This window comes from Callorhinchus milii, unplaced genomic scaffold (genome assembly GCF_018977255.1).
Source record: "Callorhinchus milii isolate IMCB2004 unplaced genomic scaffold, IMCB_Cmil_1.0 Scaffold4, whole genome shotgun sequence".
Lineage (NCBI taxonomy): Eukaryota > Metazoa > Chordata > Chondrichthyes > Chimaeriformes > Callorhinchidae > Callorhinchus > Callorhinchus milii.
In genome coordinates this window covers 25,857,186-25,864,838 of record NW_024704745.1, presented here as the reverse complement: position 1 = coordinate 25,864,838, position 7,653 = coordinate 25,857,186, and positions in this window count along the sequence as shown.

The window sequence follows — 7,653 nt, the reverse complement described above, 5'->3', positions numbered from 1 at the left end:
TTCTTTGAAAGAACAACAGAATACCTTAACATACACTTGAATCACAAGATGACACCTACATTGAGGACTCATTCTAAAAAAAAATGTGGTTTATGTGGAAATAATCAAACACTCGGCTTGTATTTAACATGGAATGGGGTTATATAGGTAAATGTGACAGACAATTTGAATGTCTCACAAACGATGAGGAGCATTCAAATTAATTAGAATTTGGGGGGGGTGAATTTGGATGAGGGAGGATATTGACCAGGATATGCTACATTTAGATTTAAGGGAATAAAAAAGGTAGTGCCATAAATTGATAACTTCATAAAAGAGCTAGGCATGTCGGTGAACCATCAACATACTTGGATTTTTGTAGATTTACCTGTTTTTGGCAAATGTGCATCAGTAAACCTAGATCAACTCCAGGGAGATCCCACTTACCGCCCCATTATCGACCTTGAAGTGTAAAGAGTAGCCTTTGCTGAGATTTTCTGTTTTTTCATCATTTTCTGATTCCAAGTCCTTGGTTCAACCAACTTGGTTATCCGGTATGTTATTACACAAGAGTATAATTTAAAAAAGAACAAGATGATGTATACCTTGTTTACTTTCATAACATGATAGCTTTATACAAACCTTCTATAATAATTTGAATATCGTTCCTCTTTTCCGCTCCAAGTCTCAGCATGCGCACATTGGCTGCTGCAATTGACCCGAAGAATCTCTGCCACCTTCGACACTGTCGACCACTCCATCATATACCGCCTCTCCTCCTTACTTTTCGTGGACCTACCCTTGCCTGGTTCAATTTCTATCTCTCTAACCATCTCCACTTTGTTGCCTCTAACGGTTTCTCCTCCAGCCCCCGCACCGCCACCCCTGGCATCCCCCAGAGCTCTGTCTTTGGCCTTCTCCTCTTTAATATCTACATGCTCCCCGTTGGTGACATCATCCACAGACATGGGGTCAACTTCCATATACATGCGGATGACACCCAACTCTATCTTTCTGCCTCCACCCTCAACTCCAGGACCACTGCTGTCCTGACAGACTGCCGGTCGGACATCAAGTCCTGGATGAGGGTAAACTTCCTACAGTTGAATGTGAAGAAGACTGATGCCCTCCTGATTGGCTCGTGCCAGCACCTCAGCACCTCAGGCTCTGGCAGCATCAACCTCCATGGTTGCACACTACAACTCACCAAGCCAGTCAGGAACCTACGTGTCTTGTTCGACCCTCAACTGTCTCTTCTCACCCACATTCAAGCCAGACCCACTCTGCCTTCTCTCACCTCCGTAACATCACCCAACTCCACCACTACCTCACCCCTCAGGCCGCTAAAACTCTTGTCATGCCTTCATCACCTCCAGGCTCGACTATGCAAACCCCCTGCTTGTCAGCCTTCCCAATTCCTCCCTCCACAGGCTGCAGATAATCCAGAACTCTGCAGCCCGTGTCCTTTCCCGCACCAAACTCCGTGACCCTATCTCCCCCATTCTCGCCCGACTCTATTGGCTCCCTATCCTTCAGAGGATCCAGTTCAAGATCCTGGTCCTCACCTACAAAGCCCTTCATGGTCTCGCCCCATCCTATCTCTGTAACCTCCTAAACCCCTACCAACCCGCCTGCTCCCTCCGCTCCGGCCTGCTCCACGTCCCCCGACCCATCTGCCCCACCATTGGCAAGAGAGCCTTAAGCCACTCTGCCCCCAACCTCGGGAACTCCATCCCCCAATCACTCCGCCTCACCCCCTCCTTAGCCTCCTTCCACCTCAAAAGCCTCCTCTTCGACCATGCCATTGGTCACCCCCCCTTCCCCTCCCCTCTGGTCTGAAATGCTGTACTCTGTCCAGCACCTTGGGATGTCCTCCCGACATGAAAGGCGCTATACAAATGTAATCTTGTTGTTGTTTTATGCCTAAAAGATGCTTTGAATGCAGTTTTATAAAAAAAAATTGTTTGCAATTGTTTATCAGTTAGTGTTATACATTGATTCAATGCTTTACTGCACATTTCATGCAGTGTGGAGATGCTTTATATATGATTACGAGGTAACATAGGCTAGCATCAGCAGCATTCATCTATTGGACCCTTGGCCTGTACAGATCCAAGATTTATTCAATGTGATTTTGTTTAAGAGCAGCGCCACCTGCTGGGTCCTTCAGGTTTGGTCCTTCAGCATTTCACTAAAGATTGCAAATTTTGCATTGATTTGCTTGAACACATTGTTAATCATCCATTCTTTGCATGCAAATTTGACAATGTTAAATAATGTAACTCATCACGCACTCTCTATTTTAAGCCTTTCGAAATTAGAAGCAGACTTTCAGCAATGACAGCACCAGTAGATTTTATAAGTGACTTTTTAAAACCTTTGGCAGAGGTTGGGTTTTTTAAAGAGAGCCACCTGAAAGCTGAAGTACCTCTTCAGAGAGTGCAATGTAACTATTGGTGGTACAACCTTAAGAACTACCTGCCTCACCCCCTCTTTATCTATCTTTAAATCCCACCTTCAAATCTACCTCTTCAACCATGCCTATGGTCACCTCCCTTTTCTCCCTTGATTGGCATCCAACTCTGCCACTGCACAGCATCTCAATATGTGAAGGGCATTATGTAACTGTAAGTTGTTGAGAGAAGTGGGGATAGGGTAAAAATAAAGTATATTTTCATATTTCATCCATTCCAAAAACTTCCCAAAGTAATTGTCCAATCTATTTTGGAATATAATTTGTTTTAGAAAATGATAATTCCTTTTTTTGAGCTAAGTGGTCTTGTATTGCTTTATTGCGTGAACATGTCTAGAGCCCGTGCTACATTCATAGGATCAAGTATCTATGATCACTTTGAAGAATGATATGCTGCGTTTGCTAGGTAGTGATATACAAACACTGTTTAACAGAGTCATATAGACAAGGAGAGCCTGAGATTCAATCGTGACTGACAGCTGCTTGGGACAGCGGTAGAGATAGTACAATTGGCCAGAGCTCCCCTGGATTAGGGACAAAAATTCAGGATAGGGAAGGAACAGTAAGGAAGGATTTCTGCTCCTAATCCATTAGCTCCTGCTGGAAAGTCCATGTATTTTGACATTAGTCAAAGAAAGAGGGAAGGGAGCTTATGTGTGAAGTAGAGCAAGATCGAGCAGGCTGCTACATTCACTGAAGTCGCTGGGAACACTCAGCAGGTCAGGCAGCATCTATGGAGAAAGGAAAGTAAGTCAACGTTTCGGGTCCATGACCCTTTGTCAGAATTGGGCATGTTGGGAGGGAAAAGCTTTTAAGGGCTAACAGAGAGGCGGAAGGCAGGGCAAGGAAGACAAAGGAGAAAATGGGGGAGAGGACAGGAGATGATGGGTTAAAGAGGTGTTAATGATTCAAAACAAAAGTGGGGGATTGCAACAAAGCGGGGGAATAGAGGTGTTAATACTGCATTGGAAAACAATAGGTAGATTAGAGGGAGAAAACATGTGTGTGTTCCTAACAACTTCTGTTGTTGTGTTGAGACAAAAGGTCTGGCACCCAGCAGCAGAGTGAGAGAGAGAGGAGAGAATGGCATGGCAGGTGTTGTGCGATGACTGCAGTATGTCAGAGTCCTGTGGCTCAGTGGTTAGAGCACTCGCTTTGCAAGCGAGAGACCTGAGTTCAATTCCAGGCAGAGGGCGAAACCTTGGGCAAGTTTCCTTACTCCACGCGCCTAATAATAATCCCTCCAAAACAAAAACAATAATAAATTGGTCATTTTCAATCAAAGACTGTTTGATTGCTGTGCACAATTGGCTGCTGCGTTCGCCCACAAATATACAGTCAATTCACTTTACAGTGTGTTCTGTGAAGCGCTTTGGGACGTCCTCCGGACGTGAAAAGCGCTATATCAAATGCAAGGATTATTATTATTATTATTATGTGGGAGTTGATGGAGGGCAGCCTGAGCCCAGGTGCCTATATCTGCTGCAAGTGTCTACAACTGAGGAAGCTCCGGCTTAGAGCAGCTGAGCTGGAATCCGAGATGCAGACATTGCGCAGCATTAGGGAAGGTGAGCGCTTCCCAGATAGTTTCATCCAGGAAACAATCACTCCCCTGAGGCTAAGTAAATGCATAGATTCTGCTACTTGTCAGTGACAGGACAGTGTGACTGACAGTCAGGCAGGTAAGGGGACCCCAGAGAGAGTGGTGGAGAAGCCTCAGGCTTTAACCTTGTCCAACAGGTACGAGGTACTTGCAACCTGTGTGGACAAGGAAGTCTGTAAAGAGGAGGATGGGCAAACTGACACCAGCACCTCTATACAGGAGGCCACACCAGTGGGGGTAGCAAAACAGAATGTAGTTGTGATAGGGTACGAGACAGTCAGGCGGACAGACACTCTTCAGCCGCAACCAGGAGACACAAAGTGAGCAAGAAGGTGGCAGAAGCAATATAATGCGGGAAAGTGTGAAGTTATTCACCTAGGTAGTAAAAATAGAAAAGCGGATTATTTTCTAGAGGGGGAGAGACTAGGTAGTGTTAGTATTCAGAGGGATTTGGATGTTCTTGTATACCAGTCAAAAAAAGTTAATATGCAGTGCAGCAAGCAACTAGGAAAGCTAATGCCATGTTGGCATTCTTGCAAAAGGGTTAGAGTACAAGAGTAGGTAAGTCTTGCTGCAGTTGTATAAGGCCTTGAATATTGAACACCTTGAATATTGTGTAGTTTTCATCTCGTTATTTAAAAAGGACATACTCGCCTTAGAGGGGGTTCAGTGTAGATTCACTAGGTTGGTTCCTGGGATGAGAGGGTTGACCTACGAGGATAGGTTGAGTAAACTTGGCCTATGTTCTCTAGAATATAGAAGAATTAGAGGTGATCTTATAGAAACCTATAAGGGTCTTGACAGGGTAGATATTGTGAGATTGTTTCCCCTGGTTGGAGAATCCAAAACTAGGGGTCATAGTCTCAAGATTAAGGGTCAGCCTTTTCAAACTGAGTTGAGGAAACATTTCTTCATTCAGAGGATAGTGAATTTGTGGAATTCTCTACCCCAGAAGGCTGTGGATGCTCAGTTCTTGAAAATATTCAAGACTGAAGTTGAAAGATTTCTAAAGGATAGAGGGAGTAAGGGATATGGGAATAGGGAGGTAAAAGGAATTCAGTTAGATGGACAGCCAGATTTTATTAAATGGCAGGGCAGCCTCGAGGGGACGAATGGCCTACTGCTGCTCCTATGTCTTATGGTCTTATGGTCATATGGTCTCTTGTTGTTGCTGCTGCTGCTACTCATGTTGCTCCTTGGGGCGAGCAAGGCGGGTGACGTGAAGCAGGCCGGAGCTCTCTGAGCGGAAGGAGCGAGCAGGATGGTAGGGGGTTAGGAGGTCGGAGAGGTAGGTGGGAGCAAAACCATGGAGGGCTTTGAAGGTGAGGACCAGGATCTTGAACTGTATCCTCTGTGTGATGGGAAGCCAGTGGAGTTGGGCAAGCATTGGGGTGATAGGGTTGCGGAGCCTAGTGCGAGAGAGGACATGGACTGTAGAGTTCTGGATGATCTGCAGTCTGTGGAGGGACGAATTGGGGAGGCTGACAAGCAGGGAGTTTTCTTAGTGAAGCCTGAATGCTATGAATGTATGTATGAGGGTTTCGGTAGCCTACGATGTGAGACAGTGGCTGAGCCGGGCGATGTTGTGGAGATGGGGGAAGGTAGAGTGGGTTATGGCACAGATGTGGGGTAGAAAGGATAGTTGAGGGTCAAACAAGACCCCAAGGTTCCGGACTGGCTTAGCAAGGTGCAGTGTGCAACCATGGATGGTGATACTGTCAGCGCCTGAGGTGAGGAGGCGCTGACGGGAGCCAATCAGGAGTTGACGTCCAACTGAAGAAAATTAGCACTCATCCAGGACTTGATGTCTGACTGACATTCAGTCAGGACAGCAGTGGTCTTGGAGTCAAGGATGGAGGCAGAGAGGTAGAGTTGGGTGTCATCCGCATACATGTGGAAGTTGACGTCATGTCTGCGGATGATGTCACCAAAGGGGAGCATGTAGATATTGAAGATGGGGAGGGGGAATGTAAGTTGTTATGGTCTGAAATTGTTGAAATCAATATTGAGGCCAGAGGACTGTAAGGTCCCAAGCAGACAGTTGAGATGCTGTTCCTCAAGCTTGCGCTGTGGCTCATTGGAACAGCGTAGGAGACCATGGATAGAGAGGTCAGAGTGGGAGGGAGAGTTGAAGTGGCAAGAAACCGGAAGCTCAGGGTTGTGCTTGCAGACAGAATGGAGGTGTTCGGCAAATCGGTCGCCCAATCTACGTTTCTTCTCCCCGATGTAGAGACCACATCGTGAGCAGCGAATGAGGTAAACCACACTGAGGTCGTAAAAGTTCTTCTCAGTTCTTCTCCTCCCCCTGGCACCTTCCCATGCCAGCACAGTACATGCAATACCTGCCCTTTCATCTCCTCCCATACCACTGTCTGAGGCCTCAAACACAGATTTCAAGTGAGACAGAGATTTACACGTACTATCACCGATGTTGTTTATGTATTCACGATGTGGTCTCCTTCGCTGCACTTGGAAACCCCGCTGTTGTGTGTGACTGTGTGTGTGTCTCTTTGTGTGGGTGTGTCTCTCAGTGTGACTGTGTGGGGATCTCTCTGTGTGAGTGTCTGTGTGAGGGTCTCTGTGTGAGTGTCTGTGTGAGGGTCTCTTTGTGTGTCTGTGTGTCTCTCTTTTTGTGAGTCTGTGTGAGTGTCTCTCTGTGTTTGTGAGTGTGTGTGTGAGTGTCTCTCTCGTTGTTTGTGAGTGTGTGTGTCTCTCTGTGTTTGTGTCTGTGTGAGTGTCTCTCCCGTTGTTTGTGAGTGTGTGTGTCTCTCTCTGTGTTTGTGAGTGTCTCTTTCTGCGTCTATGTCTCTTTGTGTGTCTGTGTCTCTCTGTGTCTGTGTCTCTTTGGTTTTGTAAATGTCTGTGTGAGTGTCTCTCTGTTTGTGAGTGTGTGTGTGTCCCTCTGCGTTTGTCTCTGTGAGTGTCTCTCTCCTCTGTATGTGTCTCTTTCTCGATTTGTGTTTGTGAGTGTCTGTGTGTCTCTTCCCTGTATGTGTCTGTTTGTGAGTGTCTGTGTCTTTCTCCTGTCTGTGTATATATCTTTGTGTCTGTGAGTGTGTGTCTCTCTGTGTCTGTGAGTGTCTCTCTATCTGTGAGTGTGTGTCTCTCTCTGTATCTCTGAGTGTGTATCGTGAGCAGTGCTGGTGGTGAGCTCCTGTAACCAGTCAGGACACTGGTCTCTCTGTGTGACTGTGTGTGTGTCTCTCTGTGTGGAGGACACTGGTCCTGAGTGCCTTTTTGGGCGGCTCTCCAGGCCTTTCTGTGCTGGTGTCTCTCCTCTGCCACCCCCGCCACAAATGGGCCACCCAGGTTTTGTAAAACAAATTTAAAAAATTTTTGCACTTCAACAACAACTTGGATTATACAACGTCCTCCATGCTGGACGGCGTCTCAGAGCGCTTCACAGTAACGGATCCCGGGGCCGAGCCAGGCTCTGTCGAAAAGAAAGGTCTTCAGCAGAAACCTGAAAATAGGAAGAGAGGGGGCGAGGCGAAGAAGTGAGGAAGGGAGTTCCAGAGCCTCGGGGCATAGTGGCTGACGGCAAGGCCGCCGAGGGTGGAGTGGAGGACTCGGGGGACAAGGAGCAGGCCAGACCCGG